Genomic DNA, 22,428 nt, shown 5'->3' on the forward strand with positions numbered 1-22,428 from the left:
AAAAACAGAACAAAACAAAAGAAACAGAATATGATCAAATACGATCAGGCTGGTGCATAGATCAGTGCCACACACTAGATTTTGGGTGTATTTTGGTCTGTTAGAAGAAAGTGTCTCCCAAAATTTTAAAGAAAGAAAAACTTATATATGTACAAAAAAAAGTGTTGATATGATGAAGAGATGGAATATGACTGTAAAGATGAAAATTATAAAAAATTTTATAAGAGGAATTGATAAGTTGTTTGAAAAAAGAAAGAAGAGGATTTAAAAAAAAAAAAGAAAAAAAAGGGAGAGAATATGATCAGGCAGGGTCGTAGAAAAAAACCATACCCTAGAGATTTAGGGTATATTTTGATCTGTTAGAGGAAACTATCTCAAAATTTTAAAGAGAGAACAACTTATATATATATGCCAAAAATACGGGTAACTACTATGAAGGGATAGAATATGCCTCTAAAAATGAAAAATAAAAATGTTTTTAAAAAAAGGGATTGATAAGATGTTGGTTGAAAAAGGGAAAAAGAAAAATTAAAAAAAAAAAAGACAGTTAAAAAAAAAAATTAACTTTGAAAGACTAAAGAATCATGGTAAAAGAAGCCATGGATTCTATGTGCAGTATTCCCCTAGCACTGGAGTTCTGCCATTCTCATTGATGGGTAAACCTGGTCTTGGCTGGCCGTTCTAGCTGATCTTCTAGGGGAGGGGCCTGTTGCCATGGTTCCCAAATGTCTTTGCCGGGGCAGAATTGCCCCGCCCTTGACAGTCCAGGCTAAGTAATCTGCTCGGGTTTGCTCTTGGGAGCTTTTGTTCCCTGCAAGCTTTCCATACAGCTTTGGAGGCCGAGAATGAAATGGCGGCCTCCCAATCTCCGCCCTGGAGGAGCCGAGAATTCGGGGCCCCCCTCCTCAGTGTACCCCCAGAGAAAAGCAGTCAATCACTCCCGTCTCCCCAGTCTCCAACCGCACTCTGTGCTCACCCGGCCTGTGACCGAGCGTTTCTATCTCTGGCACCCGACTCCGTGTGGAGTCTCCAAACCCAGCAGATCCCTGTGGTGCGCTCCCGCACCGCTCCTCCCGCGGGAGGAAGGGAGTCTCCCCGGATCTGCCGCTTGTTGGGTCCCTGCTGGAGGAGCAGTGGCCTGACTGTGCCGCGGATCACGGTTTGTGACAACCCCGAGCTGAGAGCCCGCACCTCGGCTCCGTCTCTGCAGCCGGCTTCCCCACTCCGATACCTGGGAGCTCTGCCACACTCAGGCACCCCCGGTCTTTCTGTGACCCCGAGGGTCCTGAGACCACACTGTCCCATGAGGGTTCCACCCCCCGCTTAGCCACTGGGGCGAGGTCCCTCAGTGGAGCAGACTTCTAAAAGTTCCGATTTTGTGCTCCGGGGCTCTATCACTTGCCAGAAGCGGCCGAGGGAGGCCCCTCCCCCACCATATATCCTCCCGAATATCGCCTCGGATTCATTTCTCCGCACGTCCTACCTTCCAGAAAGTGGTCGCTTTTCTGTTCATAGAGTTGTTGCTATTCTTTTCTTCGATCTCCTGTTGAGTTTGTAGGTGTTCAGAATGGTTTGATCCCTATCCAGCTGAATTCCTGAGAGGAGACAAAATCCAGGTCTCCTACTCCTCCGCCATCTTGCTCCGCCCCCTCTTAGTGCCCTTTTAAAATGTTTTCCAAAATAATATCAAATGTAATTATGCCTATTCCTCTAAAACTCACAATACTGACAAGAGATACTTATTTAACAGATACTCTTGGGTTACTTCACATGAAAATGACAAAGGATAATCTTTGGTCAACTTGACTATTTTCACTCCATAGGAGAGATTCATTATGGCATATAATATGCCATGGGTTATCAAATGTCAATATTCTCTAATTAATCTTTGAGAAATCTTAAATTCCTTTTCTCAACAGATTAAAGAGAATCAAACACATTTTTTTCCAACTGAGCACGAGATAGTCAAGTTTTTTTCTGGGTTCCAGAAACCATTAAACAGGTATTTTCCCCCAGGAAAATAAAACAAATAAATCTATAATTTATTATGAAGTACCATGAGCAGACAAAATATACTTAAAGCAAAAGCTGAAAAAAAAAAAAAACCCCACTAAAGAACAAAAGTTGGTTTTATAAACAACACTTTCTAGAAATGGCTATTTTTCAAAAAGAAATAGACTTCTAACCAATCTCCGCTATCAAGTCAAGTGTTACGGCCTTGATCTCAGGGATGTTTCAAAGAAATATTCATCAAAAAAAGAAGAAAACAGATAAAATAGAATAGATATTCTGAAATGAAGTTAACAAAAGGAGGAAAATTGAAGTCATAAATCAGAGCAAGAAGAATGAAATAACTGGGAATTGACAATTGAGATATAAAACACTGAGAAAGGGAAGTTCATATATTTTCTGACATGGTACAAAGGGCAACATTCAGAACAGAAGCAGGCAGTATTTTAATCAATCATTTGACAAAAAGTTTATAAACAAGAGCAGCAAAATCAAAAGGAACCCAGAAAGGGGCTAACAGAATTTATGGTGGCTTTCAAGATAAACCCAAAACTCTACTACTTTCTCCTAATTTTGAGAGTATTAAGTACACATTTCCCCCAGTACTGTATTTTATAAGTACACATTTTCCCAATATCAAAAACCTAGAATAAACTCTACACATAGTAACTGCTCAATAAATATTTGATTAAAGAATGAATTTAGAGGATGACTATACTTTATACATATGTTCAAACAACTGCCTGAGATATTTTCCTAACTCTTTTCTGCTGACGCTGCAAGAATCTGAATAACTGTGATCTTGACATGTATCAATAGCTCCAAAAAGGGTTTCCTATGTAGACTCAAAGAAGCACCATTTCACAATGTCTTTGATAAACTATGTAATGTCGATATCATCTTCATATTATAGTATTTTTACAAAGCGTGTTTTTTTTACTCTGTATTTTTTAGAATATAAGTTAATAATAGGAGGCTAAAAATCTTGAACTGTAATTTTTCTTTATATTAGGAGATATTACTGCTCAGTAAACAATAAGTAAACAAATCAAATAAAGGCATCTAGGGAATCGGTAATATTAGTTTCTGTCCAAGTTTTGCTGTTAATTTTTTGTGTAATCATAGGTGACTCACTCAGCCCCTCTCTGTCCTTCATTTCCCCATCAGCAAAATGAAGATTAACAATACTGTCCTAATTTGAGGTTATTTTTTTTTTAAGATTTTATTATTTATTTGACAGAGAGAGACACAGCGAGAGAGGGAACACAAGCAGGGGAAGTGGGAGAGGGAGAAGGAGGGTTCCCGCCTAGCAGGGAGCCCGATGTGGGGATCGATCCCAGGACTCTGGGATCATGACCCAAGCCAAAGGCAGATGCTTAACGACTGAGCCACCCAGGCGCCCCGAGGTTATTTTGATAAAGATGATGGCCACATACTTTTTAAAGATGAAGGCTGAAGGAATATTGTGGTTTTTCAATTTTCAATTCCTTCTTAATTTAAATTAGGTGTAGTTTGGTCATAGGAAAAGATAAGTGTGAATCCCAAATGATTTGTATTGGGGGAAAATATGTATGCTCATGAAAAGCAGCCATTTTTTACATGATTATATGGTATGGGGGGTCACCAATTATATACATATAAAACTCCTAGAAATATTTCAGCAGTAAGCAAACAATTCTGGTTTGTACTTTGACACTGTCTACAGAATGAAGTTCTACAGAATTAAGCTTTATATCCATGTCAAAAGCAGATGTTCCCAGGCCTGTTCCTTGATTATGGACTTGCCTTTTACCATAGATTGAAGGCAAGAAAGGAAACAAAACTCCTATCTTGTTACTAACAACTGGATTCTTTAGGTCTAATGGCTAATCCTCAAGCTATTTATCTCTAATCCATTAGACAATATGGGCTCCACTAACCATCTCAAAAAGAAAACCTGATAGGCCTGTCTGAAGGTCAAGGGAGAAAAGATACAGGAGGCTTGGTGCTTGGACAATGAAAAAGGGTTAAAGAGAAGGATTAAATCTGTTTTATATTCCATTGTGTCAACTAGATTATCTTTTAGCCCAGCCCAAAGTGACTTGTAAAGAGAGTCCTAGGGGAAAGGGGTGTGAGAAAAAGGAATGTGTCAATGAGCTACATCTTCAGGTATCTTCAAAATAAGAGGAGAAAAGCACAGGAAAACACAGGTTAAGAAAAGAAATGGAGCTCAACTAAAGTTGAGCAAAAAAAAAAAATCTAAGTCAATGTCATCAACCACAAATCCTCTCAACTGTCCCAATCTGGGAGCCAACATAATGATGAAAGAGACTCAACAGAAACAAATTCTCCACTGGAAGTGAACACAGTGACCAGAAAATGAGTAGATTATGTCTTCAGTGTCAGAGGAAAAGATAAAAAATATGAAGTGTAAAAAAACTGAGTCACAGTTGGTTGCAAACACATAAAAGACATTTAAATTGCTCCCTTGAACAAGTAAGGAAAAATCTGAGTCTGTTACTTCCAGCTATTTTTGCTTGTGACAACTAAACCAGGGTGATACCGTTTTACTATTATTATTATGACTGTGTTGTATGGAACAGCCAGGAACAAGGAAAAAAAAGGACTGAATTTTGTGGAACTACAATAAGGGGACAAAAAATTGAGAACAAACTTTTCTCTTAATGTTTTGCTCAGATTACTTTATTTACTTGCCAGGTGGTATATAAAAAATCACATGATGGTACTGAGGCTCCATGACTAAAAACCGTAGGTTTTATAATAAATTTGGAGACTTGTTTTTTTTTTTTTTCTGTAAAGCATTTGCCTTGTCTACTGAATCTGAAAGTAAAATGAACTTACTTAGTTGTGAGTTGCTCTCATAAGTCTATTTAGTTATACCTTCTAGTTCTCCAAACTAATTATCATGAATCCTAAAAGCCAACTTTTATCATGCCTAATGATTTAACATGCTTTATGATTAATTTTTCTACTTAGGCAATTGCCTCATCTTTTGAGAAGAAACAATTTAGCATTGAGCGACAGTGCTTTTTCTCATGTGGCTCTTTTTAATATCTGTGCCTGGATGACTCTTACACTTCTTATCATTTCCACTACAGTAGTCAAATATCTGCAGAAATCTGGATTCCTTTATGAATTTAACAGGGACAGAGTTTGGAAAATAAATCAGTTTGACAAATGCATCTTTATTGGATTTTATGACCATATCCATAACTCTTCCAGAGACACTCTTCAGGAAATAGGAGAAATAAGCAGAGCGTAAATATACCATTAAAATTCAAATGCTGGATACAGAGCGAATATAAAACATCTAAGGGATTGTACAAGTTGTGGAGAAGAGTTAATAGAAATGAAAAAGATGAGCAAAGTCCTTGGAGTCAGTTAATAATAATAAAACAATTCAGCAAGAGGACAACAGGGTATGGATATACACGTTTAGGAAGAAAATATCTTTCAAGATGCCAAATTTAAATTAAATGAAACCAGCAAAAGCCTTCTTACATCCTCAAACTCAAGACTGATGGAGAAGGATAGTCAAAGGACGGATAGAAGCATACGTAGTCAACACAGCTAAGAGTATAAGCTACCTCAAAAATAAATGGAGAAACAATGAAACTAAATGTTAGAACTCTCTCCAGAGACAGAGAAGGTTCCAGACTGAGGGAAAATGTCACTCTTACCCTGGTAATCAAAAATGGCAGTATTGTTTTCCAAGTGGAAAGAAAACCTGTGGTTTTAGTCATAGACTTTTCAATGAAGTAAAAGGCAATCAAAAGAAAAAAAAAAGCTGTCCTTTTATAATGATGAAATGAGTTGGTTGAATTTCTAAGGACCCTCATGAAGGTTTCCACATGAGCAGAATCCCGTTTCTTTCTTTTTTTTTAAATTTTATTTATCTGAGAGAGAGAGTGCACATAAGCATGGGCAGAGGGAGAAGCAGACTCCCCGCTGATCAGGGAGCCTGATGTGGGACTCAATCCCAGGACCCCAGGATCATGACCTCAGCTGAAGGCAGAGGTTCAAACCCACTGAGCCACCCAGGTGCTCCTCCCCTCCCTTTCTGAAATTTGTCCCACAGACTTTCGCTCTGACCTATGTTTTGCTAACTGTGAGACCGTGCTATCAACTTAGACTATACTAGGTGGGGCAGCATGAAGAATTTCTGACTAGAATTTTTAAAACTCCTCTTCCTTATCGAATTTATTTTTCTCTTTGTAAAAGTTCTGTACTGTTTGTATCTAATTATATTTCACCCTTTCTAATGGACACAACTGACGAATCTGTAGAGTTAAATGTGTATTTGTTAGAAAATAAATTCATTGTTCCTTATTTAAGTCACATTCAATCAACAAATAATTCAACAATATTCTAAAAGCATTGTTGTCTTTCCATTATATCAGCAATAATAATAACTTAACAAACTATTTTTTTTTAATTTTCTTTTATGCCCACCCACCATCATGGGAAAATACTATATAACATAGCAATAGGAAAATTAGCCTATTATTTGCAAACCAATGGGTGTTGAATTGTGTGTAACTTACTTGTGGAAAAGAAGAAAGGAGTCTGTTGTGTGTCTCCCTCATCTTTGAATGTTTTCACTCTATAAAAGCAAATGCACCCTCCAGAAGTAGGACTTCCTTTCACAGATCTAATCAATTCTGTCTTTATGTTTTCTTGCTCCTAGCAACAGCTACTACTTTCTGACCGGCTCAGTACTGCTGGATAACTTAGCACTATCATTTCTCCAACAGGGTTTTCCTTTACAACCAGAAGAAAACCCCTTTTAGTGGAAGATCCTGCTTTTCAGTGAGCTTTGAAATCATCCTCGCTAGGATTTGCAGTTACTCGCATTTTTCAATGCTTTTAATCATCCCAAGATCTCCATAACACTAGCCCCTTAGGCATGTGGTTCTGCATTGTTTAATCTAACAGGAGACCTGTTTCTCACTTAACACATCTTTCTCTAAATGTAAATAACCTTCTGCAGTGCACAAGTCCCCTGTTCTTCTAAACTCCTTCCTCTAGCATGATTTTATGCTACTTGCTAGGAAATTGATTCTTATTTGGGAAAAAAGAATACTCCTACGAAGAGCAGTAGGCAACCTTTTAGACTTAGTTCCTGAAGTTGCAGAAAGCAAGCCACTTTACTAAGAGCTAATTTACCAGGGGGCGGAGCAAGATGGCGGAGGAGTAGGAGACCTGGATTTGTCTCCTCTCAGGAATTCAGCTGGATAGGGATCAAACCATTCTGAACACCTACAAACTCAACAGGAGATCGAAGAAAAGAATAGCAACGACTCTATGAACAGAAAAGCGACCACTTTCTGGAAGGTAGGACGTGCGGAGAAGTGAATCTGAGGCGTTATTCGAGAGGATAGACGGCGGGGGAGGGGCCTCCGTCGGCCGCTTCTGGCAAGTGATAGAGCCACGGAGCACAAAATCGGAACTTTTAGAAGTCTGCTCCGCTGAGGGACGTCACTCTGGTGGCGAAGTGGGGGGTGGAACCCTCGCGGGACAGTGTGGTCTCAGGACCCTCGGGGTCACAGAAAGACCAGGGGTGCCTGAGTGCGGAAGAGCTCCCAGGTATCGGAGCAGGGAAGCCGGCTGCAGAGACGGGGTCGAGGCGCGGGCTCTCAGCTCGGGGTTGTCATAAACCGTGATCCGCGGCACAGTCAGGCCACTGCTCCTCCAGCAGGGACCCAACAAGCGGCAGATCCGGGGAGACTCACCTTCTTCCCCCGGGAGGAGAGGTGCAGGAGCGCACCACGGGGATCTGCTGGGTTTGGAGACTCCACCCGGGGTCGGGTGCCAGATAGAAAGGCCCGGTCACAGGCCGGGTGAGCACGGAGTGCGGCCGGAGACCGGGGAGACGGGAGTGACTGACTGCTTGTCTCTGGGGGCTCACTGAGGAGCAGGACCCCGAGTTCTTGGCTCCTCTGGGGTAGAGACTGGGAGGCCGCCATTTTCACTCTCCGCCTCCAAAGCTGTACGGAAAGCTTGCAGGGAACAAAAGCTCCGGAGAGCAAACCCCAGCAGATTACTTAGCCCGGACCAGGCAAGGGCGGGGCAATTTTGCCTCCGGCAAAGACATTTGGGAACCACGGCAACAGGCCCCTCCCCCAGAAGATCAGCGAGAACAGCCAGCCAAGACCAAGTTTACCGATCAATGAGAAAGGCAGAACTCCAGTGCTAGGGGAATACTGCACATAGAATTCATGGCTTTTTTACCATGATTCTTTAGTCTTTCAAAGTTAATTATTTTTTTAACTGTCTTTTTTTTCTTTTTTCTTTTTTTCTTTTTTTTTGAATTTTTCTTTTTCCCTTTTTCAACCAACATCTTATCAATCCCTTTTTAAAAAAAAAAACATTTTTATTTTTCATTTTTAAAGTCATATTCTATCCCTTCATAGTAGTTACCCGTATTTTTGGCATATATATATAAGTTGTTCTCTGTTTAAAATCTTGAGATAGTTTCTTCTAACAGATCAAAATATACTCTAAATCTCTAGTGTATGGTTTTTTTCTACTCCCCTGCCTGATCACATTCTCTCCCTTTTTTCTTTTTTTTTTTAATCCTCTTCTTTCTTTTTTCAAACAACTTATCAAATCCTTTTATAAAATTTTTTATAATTTCCGTCTTTACAGTCATATTCCATCCCTTCATCATATCAACCCTTATTTTTGTACATATATAAGTTTTTCTTTCTTTAAAATTTTGGGAGGGACTTTCTTTTAACAGACCAAAATACACCCAAAATCTAGTGTGTGGCACTGATCTATAAACCAGCCTGATCATATTTGATCACATTCTGTTTTTGTTTTGTTTTGTTTTGTTCTGCTTTTGTTTGTTTTTATCTTTATCTTTTTCTTTTTTCTTTTTTTCTTTCTTTTTCTTTTTTCTCTCTTTCCCTTTCTTTTCCCACTGCTTCAGGTCTTTTCTGATTTGTTTAGAGTATATTTTCTGGGGACGTTGTTACCCTGCTAGCATTTTGTTCTCTCATTAATCTATTCTCCTCTGCACAAAATGACAAGATGGAAAAAATCACCTCAACAAAAAGAACAAGAGGTAGTACTGACTGCCAGGGACTTACTCAATACGGACATTAGTACAATGTCAGATCTAGAGTTCAGAATCATCACTTTAAAGATACTAGCTGGGCTTGAAAAAAGCATGGAAGTTATTAGAGAAACCCTTTCTGGAGAAGTAAAAGAACTAAAATCTAACCAAGTTGAAATCAAAAAGGCTATTAATGAGGTGCAATCAAATATGGGGGCGCTAACTGCTAGGATAAATGAGGCAGAAGAAAGAATCAGTGAGATAGAAGACCAAATGATGGAAAATAAAGAAGCTGAGAAAAAGAGAGAGAAACAACTACTGGATCACGAGGGCAGAATTCGAGAGATAAACGATACCATAAGACGAAACAACATTAGAATAATTGGGATCCCAGAAGAAGAAGAAAGAGAGAGAGGGGCAGAAGGTATAATGGAGCAAATTATAGCAGAGAACTTCCCTAATTTGGGGAAGGAAACAGGCATCAAAATCCAGGAAGCACAGAGAACCCCTCTCAAAATCAATAAAAATAGGTCAACACCCCGACATCTAATAGTAAAACTTACGAGTCTCAGAGACAAAGAGAAAGTCCTGAAAGCAGCTCGGGAGAAGAGATATGTAACCTACAATGGTAGAAACATTAGATTGGCAACAGACTTATCCACAGAGACCTGGCAGGCCAGAAAGGACTGGCAGGACATATTCAGAGCACTAAACGAGAAAAATATGCAGCCAAGAATACTATATCCAGCTAGGCTGTCATTGAAAATAGAAGGAGAGATAAAAAGCTTCCAGGACAAACAAAAACTAAAGGAATTTGCAAACACGAAACCAGCCCTACAAGAAATATTGAAAGGGGTCCTCTAAGCAAAGAGAGAGCCTAAAAGCAACATAGACCAGAAAGGAACACAGACAATATACAGTAACAGTCACCTGACAGACAATACAATGGCACTAAATTCCTATCTTTCAATAGTTACTCTGAATGTAAATGGGCTAAATGCCCCAATCAAAAGACACAGGCTATCAGATTGGATTAAAAAACAAGACCCATCGATATGCTGTCTGCAAGAGACTCATTTTAGACCCAAAGACACCCCCAGATTGAAAGTGAGGGGGTGGAAAACCATTTACCATGCTAATGGACACCAAAAGAAAGCTGGGGTGGCAATCCTTATATCAGACAAATTACATTTTAAACCAAAGACTGTAATAAGAGATGAGGAAGGACACTATATCATACTTTAAAGGGTCTATCCAACAAGAAGATCTAGCAATTGTAAATATCTATGCCCCTAACATGGGAGGAGCCAATTATATAAGGCAATTAATAACAAAAGCAAAGAAACACATTGACAACAATACAATAATAGTGGGGGACTTTAACACCCCCCTCACTGAAATGGACAGATCCTCTAAGCAAAAGATCAACAAGGAAATAAAGACCTTAAATGACACACTGGACCAAATGGACTTCACAGACATATTCAGAACATTCCATCCCAAAGCAACGGAAGGCACATTCTTCTCTAGTGCCCATGGAACATTCTCCAGAATCGATCACATCCTAGGTCATAAATCAGGTCTCAACCGGTACCAGAAGATTGGGATCATCCCCTGCATATTTTCAGACCACAATGCTTTGAAACTAGAACTCAATCACAAGAGGAAAGTCAGAAAGAACTCAAATACATGGAGGCTAAAGAGCATCCTACTGAAGAATGAATGGGTCAACCAGGAAATTAAAGAAGAATTTAAAAAATTCATGGAAACCAATGAAAATGAAAACACAACTGTTCAAAATCTTTGGGATACAGCAAAGGCAGTCCTAAGAGGAAAGTATATAGCAATACAAGCCTTTCTCAAGAAACAAGAAAGGTCTCAAGTACACAACCTAACCCTACACCTAAAGGAGCTGGAGAAAGAACAGCAAATAAAGCCTAAACCCAGCAGGAGAAGAGAAATAATAAAGATCAGAGCAGAAATCAATGAAATAGAAACCAAAAGAACAGTAGAACAGATCAACGAAACTAGGAGCTGGTTCTTTGAAAGAATTAACAAGATTGATAAGCCCCTGGCCAGACTTATCAAAAAGAAAAGAGAAATGACCCAAATCAACAAAATCATGAATGAAAGAGGAGAGATCACAACCAACACCAAAGAAATAAAAACAATTATAAGAACATATTATGAGCAACTCTATGCCAGCAAATTCGATAACCTGGAAGAAATGGATGCATTCCTAGAGATGTATCAACTACCAAAACTGAACCAGGAAGAAATAGAAAACCTGAACAGACCTATAACCACTAAGGAAATTGAAGCAGTCATCAAAAATCTCCCAAAACACAAAAGCCCAGAGCCAGATGGCTTCCCAGTGGAATTCCACCAAACATTTCTAGAAGAATTAATACCTATCCTTCTGAAACTGTTCCAAAAAATAGAAATGGAAGGAAAACTTCCAAACTCATTTTATGAGGCCAGCATTACCTTGATCCCAAAACCAGACAAAGACCCCATCAAAAAGGAGAATTACAGACCAATATCCCTGATGAACATGGATGCAAAAATTCTCACCAAAATACTAGCCAATAGGATCCAACAGTACATTAAAAGGATTATTCACCACGACCAAGTGGGATTTATCCCTGGGCTGCAAGGTTGGTTCAACATCCGCAAATCAATCAACGTGCTACAATACATTAACAAAAGAAAGAACAAGAATCATATGATCCTCTCAATAGATGCAGAAAAAGCATTTGACAAAGTACAGCATCCTTTCTTGATCAAAACTCTTCAGAGTATAGGGATCGAGGGTACATACCTCAATATCATAAAAGCCATCTATGAAAAACCTACAGCGAATATCATTCTCAATGGGGAAAAACTGAGAGCTTTCCCCCTAAGGTCAGGAACGTGGCAGGGATGTCCACTATCACCACTGCTATTCAACATAGTATTGGAAGTCCTAGCCACAGCAATCAGACAACAAAAAGAAATCAAAGGCATCCAAATCGGCAAAGAAGAAGTCAAACTCTCACTCTTTGCAGATGATATGATACTTTATGTGAAAAATCCCAAAGACTCCACCCCAAAACTGCTAGAACTCATACAGGAATTCAGTAAAGTGGCAGGATATAAAATCAATGCACAGAAATCAGTGGCATTCCTATACACCAACAACAAGTCAGAAGAAAGAGAAATTAAGGAGTCGATCCCATTTACAATTGCACCCAAAACCATCAGATACCTAGGAATAAATCTAACCAAAGAGGCAAAGGATCTGTACTCAGAAAATTATAAAATACTCATGAAAGAAACTGAGGAAGACACAAAGAAATGGAAAAACTTCCATGCTCATGGATTGGAAGAACAAATATTGTGAAGATGTCAATGCTACCTAGAGCAATCTACACATTCAATGCAATCCCCATCAAAATACCATCCACTTTCTTCAAAGAAATGGAACAAATAATCCTAAAATGTGTATGGAACCAGAAAAGACCCCGCCTAGCCAGAGGAATGTTGAAAAAGAAAAGCAAAGCTGGCGGCATCACAATTCCGGACTTCCAGCTCTACTACAAAGCTGTCATCATCAAGACAGTATGGTACTGGCACAAAAACAGACACATAGATCAATGGAACAGAAGAGAGAGCCCAGAAATGGACCCTCAACTCTATGGTCAACTAATCTTCGACAAAGCAGGAAAGAATGTCCAATGGCCAACAGACAGTCTCTTCAACAAATGGTGTTGGGAAAATTGGACAGCCACATGCAGAAGAATGAAACTGGACCATTTCCTTACACCACACACAAAAATAGACTCCAAATGGTTGAAAGACCTCAATGTGAGACAGGAGTCCATCAGAATCCTAAAGGAGAACACAGGCAGCAACCTCTTCGACCTCAGCCGCAGCAACTTCTTCCTAGAAACATCGCCAAAGGCAAGGGAAGCAAGGGCAAAAATGAACTATTGGGACTTCATCAAGATAAAAAGCTTTTGCAAAGCAAAGGAAACAGTCAACAAAACCAAAAGACAACTGACAGAATGGGAGAAGATATTTGCAAATGACATATCAGATAAAGGGCTAGTATCCAAAATCTATAAAGAACTCATCAAACTCAACACCAAAAGAACAAAGAATCCAATCAAGAAATGGGCAGAAGACATGAACAGACATTTTTCCAAAGAAGTCATCCAAATGGCCAACAGACACATGAAAAAGTGTTCAATATCACTCGGCATCAGGGAAATCCAAATCAAAACCTCAATGAGATACCACCTCACACCAGTCAGAATGGCTAAAATTAGCAAGTCAGGAAATGACAGATGTTGGCGGGGATGCGGAGAAAGGGGAACCCTCCTACACTGTTGGTGGGAATGCAAGCTGGTGCAGCCACTCTGGAAAACAGTATGGAGGTTCCTCAAAAAGTTGAAAATAGAGCTACCATATGATCCAGCAATTGCACTCCTGGGTATTTACCCCAAAGATACAAAAGTAGGGACCCGAAAGGGTACGTGCACCCCGATGTTTATAGCAGCAATGTCCACAATAGCCAAACTGTGGAAAGAGCCAAGATGTCCATCAACAGATGAATGTATCAAGAAGAAGTGGTATATATATACAATGGAATATTATGCAGCCATCAAAGGGAATGAGATCTTGCCATTTGCAACGACGTGGATGGAACTGGAGGGTATTATGCTGAGCGAAATAAGTCAAACAGAGAAAGACATGTATCATATGACCTCACTGATATGAGGAATTCTTAATCTCAGGAAACAAACTGAGGGTTGCTGGAGTGGGGGCTGGGGTGGGAGGGATGGGGTGACTGGGTGATGGACACTGGGGAGGGTATGTGTTCTGGTAAGCGCTGTGAATTGTGCAAGACTGTTGAGTCTCAGATCTGTACCTCTGAAACAAACAATGCAATATATGTTAAGAAAGAAAAAAAGAAGAAGAAGAATGTAGCAGGAGGGGAAGAATGAAGGGGGGGAAATCGGAGGGGGAGAAGAACCATGAGAGACGATGGACTCTGAAAAACAAACTGAGGGTTCTAGAGGGGAGGGGGGTGGGAGGATGGGTTAGCCTGGTGATGGGTATTGAGGAGGGCACGTTCTGCATGGAGCACTGGGTGTTATGCACAAACAATGAATCATGGAACACTATATCTAAAACTAATGATGTAATGTATGGGGATTAACATGACAATAAAAAAATTAAAAAAAAAAAAAGAGCTAATTTGCCAAAAATCAATTCACCCAATACATACTAAATGCCCAATTTCTGGAACTTTCTCTTGATAGTCCCACCGATGAGAGATCCCTCTTTCTCAGCCCCAGCTCTCACCAAGTTGGATGTGGGGATATAGTAGAGAAACAAATGCAATAAACCTGAAAAGGCTCTTAGCAAAATAAAATGGGAGCCAGATAACTAAACTTTATAGAGATCTTCAAAAGTTTCAAAAATCAAACAATATGAATTGCTTTAAATTTTTATCTAATAGGTCATTCAGAAATTATTCCAATTGATAAAGCTGATTTTGGTGAATTGAATTTAGGCAAATAGATTTATATTTGAAGTTTCAAGGTTTTGGGCGGGGTTGGGGGGGCTTAAGGATTTTGAAATTATCACTATGCTATCAACACAGTCATAGGAATATGTGAGAAGCCAAAGTGAAGACAAGGTCATAGGGCTTTTCACCCAGAATACCTTTATACACTACTCCTGGTATCAAAAGCACAGCCTCTCATTTCCCTCTGGGTGGATAAGGGAGGGGGAAACAAGGTGAGAATAGGGTACTTACTTGCCTTTTCTCTGTACCTTGGGGAACACACAAGCCCTTGCTGTAGAAAGACTGAGTTAATTAGAATATTAACTTAATATCCACTGCTCAACCAGCTTTCCCAGTGCATGAATCACACAACTGGCTCAGCTCTTGGGACAAAATACTGTAAGTTCGAGCAGTCAGTAGGAAGCCCTGCTCTGCTGGGAGGCAGAAACCCTCACAACCAATTGTACACAACTTAGTTCCCACAGCCTACTCTCTGTGGTTGATCCTAACTACTCCTTATGCTCAACTTTCTTTTCCGTTCCTGGCTTTCTCTCTACTCTTCTTCTACTTCTCTAGTATCTAAATGTTATTTCATTACACCTTCAGATTACCCAGTAATGTGAACTACATGCCTATGGCAACCAACCAGAGGCCGTCTGTGACCCTTAGCACACCAGGGCTACTCCATAGTGAATTCTTAGTTTTATTCATCCATTCATTTCTGGCACTTTGAAGGACATGGTTACTGTCCATAAGTGATTACTGAAAGAGGCATTTAATTTCCAAGGCCTGGTGCTAGAAGGGCTTAATCTGACTGGTTCCAGCATTTGGTTTGGGGAGGACAGACATATTCCTCCTATTCCTAGGACAAATATGTCTTTTTGGTACTCAATTACTTTTTGGTACTCAAGATGTGATAATACTTCCTAGAGAGGTGAAAGCCAAGGTATCTTAAGCCCAACCAAAAATAAATTAGCAAAATGAGCTCTATAATATCAGAATGTCAAAATAATGGTATTAGCACATGAGAATTAGCATGTAGAATTAGGCTAAAAAACAGATGCAAAAACTAACCAAAAAAAAAAAAAATCTTTTTGGTTTCATATGGCTTGAATCGCCTACTTTCTTTCTTTTTTTTTTTTTTTAATTTCCTATTTTCTGACCCAAACCACATCTCCCTCTCCCCTACACTTCTTTCCGGAATAACAGGAAAAATAACGGGTATATGTGAATCGAAAGCCTGTGGTCTAAACTTGGTTTTTACCATCTCTCAGGACTATAAATTTGAGATCTTTTACCATCTTCCATAACACCAAAAGTAAATATATTTAAGATAAAGTTTTTCAAGGATCATTTTTTGTTTCTATTTGCTTATATTACAGGCCCCTCCAGCTAATGCACATTACCCCACCACTACCATCTAATGTGAGCCTACTGCCAGGAGACACATCCTAGTCTTGAAATTGAATTGCATCTGAGCATTGCAATTTCTCAGAGATCGTATGTAATCACCCAATGCTGGTGGCTCTGATGGTTATGGGTTATCCATTCTGACACTAAGAAAATACGCTGTAATTCCTTTGTTGCCGCAGAGCAGTAAGAGGAGCTTAGGGTACTCAATGTGGAGCACTGGCCCAGAGAGGAAAAAGCAGCTATTTGACCTCCGTGTACATCCAGCAATCTCAGAGACAAGAGCATGTTAAAAACATGATTTTCTGATCACTTTCTGAGGCAGTCATAAAATGGGCTTCTACTTAGTTTTTGAGTTCCCAGTTTGTTTAAGTGTTTCATAGCTTGGAGATGGTCATATTCCTCCCAATAAGACAATCTGAAGGTGCAAGGAGAGTGAGTAAGCATTAAGTTGTTGTATCATTTCATACTTTGAGGTTTCTGTTTCAGGGTATTTTTGAGTGAAGGTTTGGTCCTTTTCTGACCAACTGAGGCAGAAAATAAACTTGCATTGTGTCTTTTCTCTTAAAAACTGTTCTTTAAATAGTATCAAAATACTGTGCAAATGTATCTACTCTTACTTCACGTATGTTGGGCCTGGGTTTCTCCTTAAGTCATGGGGTTAAATTCAAGCATTGACTATACCTGATAAACTACACAAATGTTATTTGAGTAAAATACCAGTATTTTCCACCACTACCAATCAATTATTCTTATCAACGATGTCACATCAGCAGAAAAACTTGTATCAAAATAGGCACAGTAATCTTGCAAAATCCCTAAGAGAGCAGCAGAGGGACTAGGAAAAGTGCAAATGAATGGACATGTCAACAGATAAAGAATATAAGTAACCAGAGTAAGCATAAATGCAGGAAGAAGAAGAGATAAGAAACAAAAAAGGATTAAGGAGAACAGAGAAACTTCTAGATGAGGGAAATGAGTGTATGATTCTGTGTGAAAAGAAAATGGGTCTTTAAATATTAGAGATACCATAAAACCAGCCCCTTCTTCCATAAATTCATATTCCCCACAGTCTCCCTTCTTCAGCCTAAAAACATGCTTTCCTCATCTTAAAAGCTAGAACAAACAAAATAAAACGACATCCTTGACTGTGAGATCTCTTCTAGCTGATGGCCCCTCTGTCCCCCCCATTTGTTAAAGCTTTAGGAAAAATACTGGTCTGTGTTCATATTTCCAATTCTTCCCCTCTTTTTCCTCCCTAAATGCTGCCAACTGCTTTCTGTCCATTTCATTCTACTCATCCTGCACTCACCAAGATGCGGAGTAACATCTTTGCTACCTAACCCAGTTGGCCTTTTCAGTTAACCACCTTCCTCTATTTCTGCAGAACGTCACCCTGTTGGGTACTCACACCTTTTTTAAAATTTGCTCATTCTTTGATTTCCTCTTAACTCCATTCTCTTCTGATTATCTGATGGCTCAGATTCTTCTTCAACATTTTCCTTGCCTCACCTCTTAAATATTGTTTCTGGCAATTCCACCCTTGATCTGTATTTTTTCTCATTAGCTTTGTGGGATCATCCATTCTTTAACCATCACTGTATTTCTGATGAATTCCAGTCGATAACTTCAGCCCAATCATCCAAGTTCCAGGTTAAACTGTGTATCATACATATCTACCTGAAAGTTTCCTAGATATCATATATTTAACATATTCCAAACTTATATTAGCTATAATCTATGCACTAAAACTACTTCTTATTTCGCACTCACTGTCTTATCACTTACATCCACTTAGCCATCCAAACAAGAAAAAAGGAATTCTTCCTATATCTCTCTCCCTTACTCAAATAGGAAGAATTCCTTTTTGAGCAAAACTGAACTATTCAAAATAGCCAAAAGAAGTAATGAGTAAATTAAACTGCATTTGGTCCCTGTAGGTAAAGAGAATGCACTTCGTGCTTGTTTGGAAAGGGATGAAGGAGCAGAAAAAAATGGGCAGGCACAAATATTGCGCTGCATTTGTCAGAAGCACAGGCTTTTGCAAATGCTCAAGTTGGATCCAAATATGAAATCTGTAGTTTAAATGAAGAGTAGATTCTGTGAATGTTTTCTTTCATCATAACTCGTCTATTCTCTTCTTTTTTCTAATCCTAAAGGAAGGAGGAGGATTAAGATGCTTTTCCTGAACAGAATCAGCTGTGGCTTGATCTATCATCAAATACATCCCAGCAACGGGAAAAACATCTTACTTGATTGATGAGAATAATAATGTACCACTCTCTTGGAGAAAATAAACGTCTACTGAAATTGGATAATGACCTATCCTACTATCTCACTGCAGAGTCATGCTGAAGTAGTAATTGGAATAACACCTTGTAATTAAAATGTGTATCTAGTTTAAGAAGAATAATAGTAATTGTTTCTTTTACTTCCTTCAAATTTCAACTTTAATTTCACCTCCTCCATGAAATATTCTGTGATTTTCCTGATACTGAATGTGAATTTTTCTTCATGTAAATGCCACACTACATTGATGATGCCAATGTTATCATTGTTGTTTATCCATTTATCAGCTGATGGACAGTAAGGGTGTGCTCACTCTCTGGCTATTATGCATAATGCTACTATGAACATTCATGTGCAAGTTTTTACAGATATATGTTTTCAATTCTCTTGGGTATGCCCCTAGGAGTGGACGTGCAACTGTGGTAGACAGAAGAAAAGGTCCGCCAGATATGTTTACATCCTAATCCCCTAATCTGTGAATACTTTAGGGTAAATGGAAAAGGAGAATGACAGTTGCCAATGAAAGTAAGATTGCTAATAATTTCACCTGAAGATAGGGAGATTATCCTAGATTACCCAAGTGAGCCCAATATAATCACAAGTGTCCATAAAAGTGGAAGAAGGAGGCAGAAGAGGCTGAAGTGATTCCTTATGAAAAGGACTCAACCTAGCACTGCTTGCTTTGAAAATGGGGGGTGTGGGAGGATGGGCAGGAGCTAAGGAATTCAGGCGGCTTCTAGAAGATGGAAAAGCCAAGGAAACGGATTCTCCCCCAGAGCCCCTGTAAGAAGTGCAGAACTTACTCAGATTTTGACCAAGTGAGAGTTGTATGAGACTTGAGAACAGTAGGATAATAATGTTGTATTCATAAAACCACTAAGTTTGTGGTGATTTACTGCAGCAGCAATAGCAACTAAGACACAGGTCATATAGTAACTCTATGTTTAACTTTTAAGGAATTGCTAAACTTTTTTCAAAGCAGCTGCACCATTTTGCATTCCCCCCAACAACCAATGAGAGTTCAAATTTCTCCACATCCTCATCAACACTCATTATTGTTTGTCTTTTTGAATATAGCTATCCTCCTGGGTATGAAGTGGTATCTCATTGTCATTTTGATTTTTTTTTTCTTACATGGCCCTAGCAGGGGTTGGGGGAGGGAGTTTGTACTTTTTTCTCTTATACACCAGAACCAAGTATTTTCTAGGTAGTAAAAAAAAGGTACTTCGAAGATAAATAAAAATTTTAAAAAATAAAAGTAAGTTTTTTATAGAAATATTGAAAAATATTTAAACAATCTGCAAAATTTGTCATCAACAGTAGACTTTACTGAATACCTGTTTCTGCAGGAAATCTCAATGTAGGAGATTGATTGTATTACTGGCCCCATTTCTTTAACTCTCCCAGGATTCATACCCTTTTATGTAACTTTTCAGTGTGTATCTTGGTTTCCATGTAACTTGCCAACACAACGTGGCAGCATAGACAGCAGGTCATCCCAACCCCAGGACTCAAGAGACTTTGTGTGGGTCTGTGTGCTCTCTTGTCCCTTTGAGGACACATCTTCTGGAAGATGAGAAACATGTGGGCTATAACCAAGTGTATTTAGGCATGTGCTTTAAAACTTTCTGAGGTTTTTTAACAAATTTCCCAAATTTAAATTGTAAATGAATCTTTCTGACGAACCGGGCTTGTTTATTTGGTATGTTAAGTTATTTGGAAAGCGCTGTCAAACAAATAATGATAAGCCTTAGGTTATGTTTGGGTAAATGCTATAACTATCGCAGAGATAATGCTATGCACTTCCTAACGTTTTAATATGTTCTAGTATAAGGTCATCTCTTACCATTCTAATTATGAAAGTGTTATGTGTCACAGAAATAACTGGATTTCCTTGCCAGCTATATGATGAACTCTCATCAGATCTTTAACCATGTCCACTTCTGAGTTTTTGTCATTTATAATTGTTCTTATTCTCTTGCAAAATGTGTTTCATCTTCAAGGGGATTCATAAAAAGGACTCTTAGGACAAAGACAGGTTTTTAATATCATTAAAAGCATAAAACTAAAATGGGTAAGAACTTCCAGAACTAACTAAACTGAGGAAGATTATAATGTGTGACTCTTGTTTGAAACATTGCTGGTTCTCTAATGTTTGCTCTTCCAGATTAAGGAAATTTTCTCTTAAGATATCCATGATATGCAGAAATGTGATAAAGTATTCATTTGTGAACAAATTGGAGCATTTAACTTTTCTCTCTACCTGAACTCTCTGACATTCAAAAGGTCTCAGTAAGTAGTCTTTTCCCATGGCAATCCTAGCTTGTGCTTTGGTGTTTTGACAGAGATTTCCTTGAATGCCAGGAGAATAAGAGAAAGAGAACAAAACCTTCTCTGAGTCTTAGCAGACTGTCTCTGTGGTAGGCACTCCTTCAACATTGAGCCAGGCTTGCACTTTGCTGAGGGATCAACAGGCTTGGGGTCTGAGAGTGTAGGGGCTCCTCGGATGTTTTCCAAGCAGCCTTGTTTTTCCACTGCATATGCATGTGGCTTTCTAAATTCCTCAGTATATAGAAGGGCTTTGAAATCCCCTAATTTCCCTAAGAACCTCTTCCAGGCTTTCCTTCTCCGGTTTTAGGATGGCTGTTGCGCTTTTCACGGACAATCTTTAGCCCCAGGCGGTTGTTACGTTGCTCCCTCACATTCCGATGCTTCCACAACACCCACCACATTTCCAGCCTGGACGAGTTCCAAGCTAATGAAACAGAAACAAGTGCCATGTGTCAGAACTCCAGGCCCCTTGGACGGATTAGAGCACAAGTACCCATAGTTTGTGACCAGGGCCTGCTCTGCTCCTTCTAGAATCTGAGGCCAGGGTCCCACACTGGATTTGTGGGCTGCCCACCCTCAGCCCTGCCCCTAGCTGGGGAGGGGCAGGGCAGGGGCATGTGGAAACACCACAAAACTGTTCTACCATTTTTTTTTTAAGATTTTATTTATTTGACAGAGAGAGACAGCAAGAAAGGGAACACAAGCAGGGAGAGTGGGAGAGGGAGAAGCAGGCTTCCCGCCGAGCAGGGAGCCCGATGCAGGGCCCGATCCCAGGACCCTGGGATCACGACCTGAGCAGAAGGCAGATGCGTAACGACTGAGCCACCCAGGTGCCCCCTGTCCTATCATTTTGAAGTTGCCTTTTCCTTAACCCAGCGTTAATTAGCTTGGTTGCCATAAACTGTTTTCCAGAGTTCTGACAAAGTTGGCTCTGACAGTTTCTGGTTGTTTTTCAGTGTTTTTCTGTTGGTTGACAGGAAACAGGAGGTGCCTTCTCTGTCTTTTTCTGATGTCCCTCTGAAACCTTTGGTTTTTTTTGAAAAGCAAAATTTTAGGCCCAAATCATATTTTTTTTTTTAAAGATTTTATTTATTTGACAGAGAGACACAGTGAGAGAGGGAACACAAGCAAGGGGAGCAGGAGAGGGAGAAGCAGGCTCCCGGCTGAGCAGGGAGCCTGATGCGGGGTTTCGATCCCAGGACCCTGGGATCATGACCTGAGCCGAAGGCAGACGCTTAACGGCTGAGCCACCCAGGAGCCCCAGCAAATCATATATTTTCGTATGGTAAAAAAAAGATCTGTGAAGTAGTCTATTTCCAGAGATATTGAAAATGAAATAACTTCACATTTTCCACCCCTGTAACCTCAGAATTTTACAATATTGACATACTTTAAAAATTCAAACTGTTTCTATTACCCTTGTGTATTAGCCTTAAAAAGGGAATCATTTATCAAAAGTATCTTATTATAAAAATTGAGACAAAAGTATGAAATTCTAACAAATATGTGATGATAAACATGTTCTAGTATGAACTGGCATATGAACCCAACGTCAACCCGAGTCCTGAGAAGCAAAAACCCTCCACCTCCACATCTGCCCTCAGGAAAATGTCTTTACTGTAATATATACAGAGTATTACATGAGTTATGCTCAGCACTGAGTTTTAAGATAGAATTTTGATGCCCATGTTAATACATTTGAGAACAAAATGGCTTTTGAATTACCAACATTTTGCCATCATGGGCCCAGGGTCCTGGTCTAATAATAGATATT

Source organism: Halichoerus grypus, chromosome 7 (assembly GCF_964656455.1).
Source record: "Halichoerus grypus chromosome 7, mHalGry1.hap1.1, whole genome shotgun sequence".
Lineage (NCBI taxonomy): Eukaryota > Metazoa > Chordata > Mammalia > Carnivora > Phocidae > Halichoerus > Halichoerus grypus.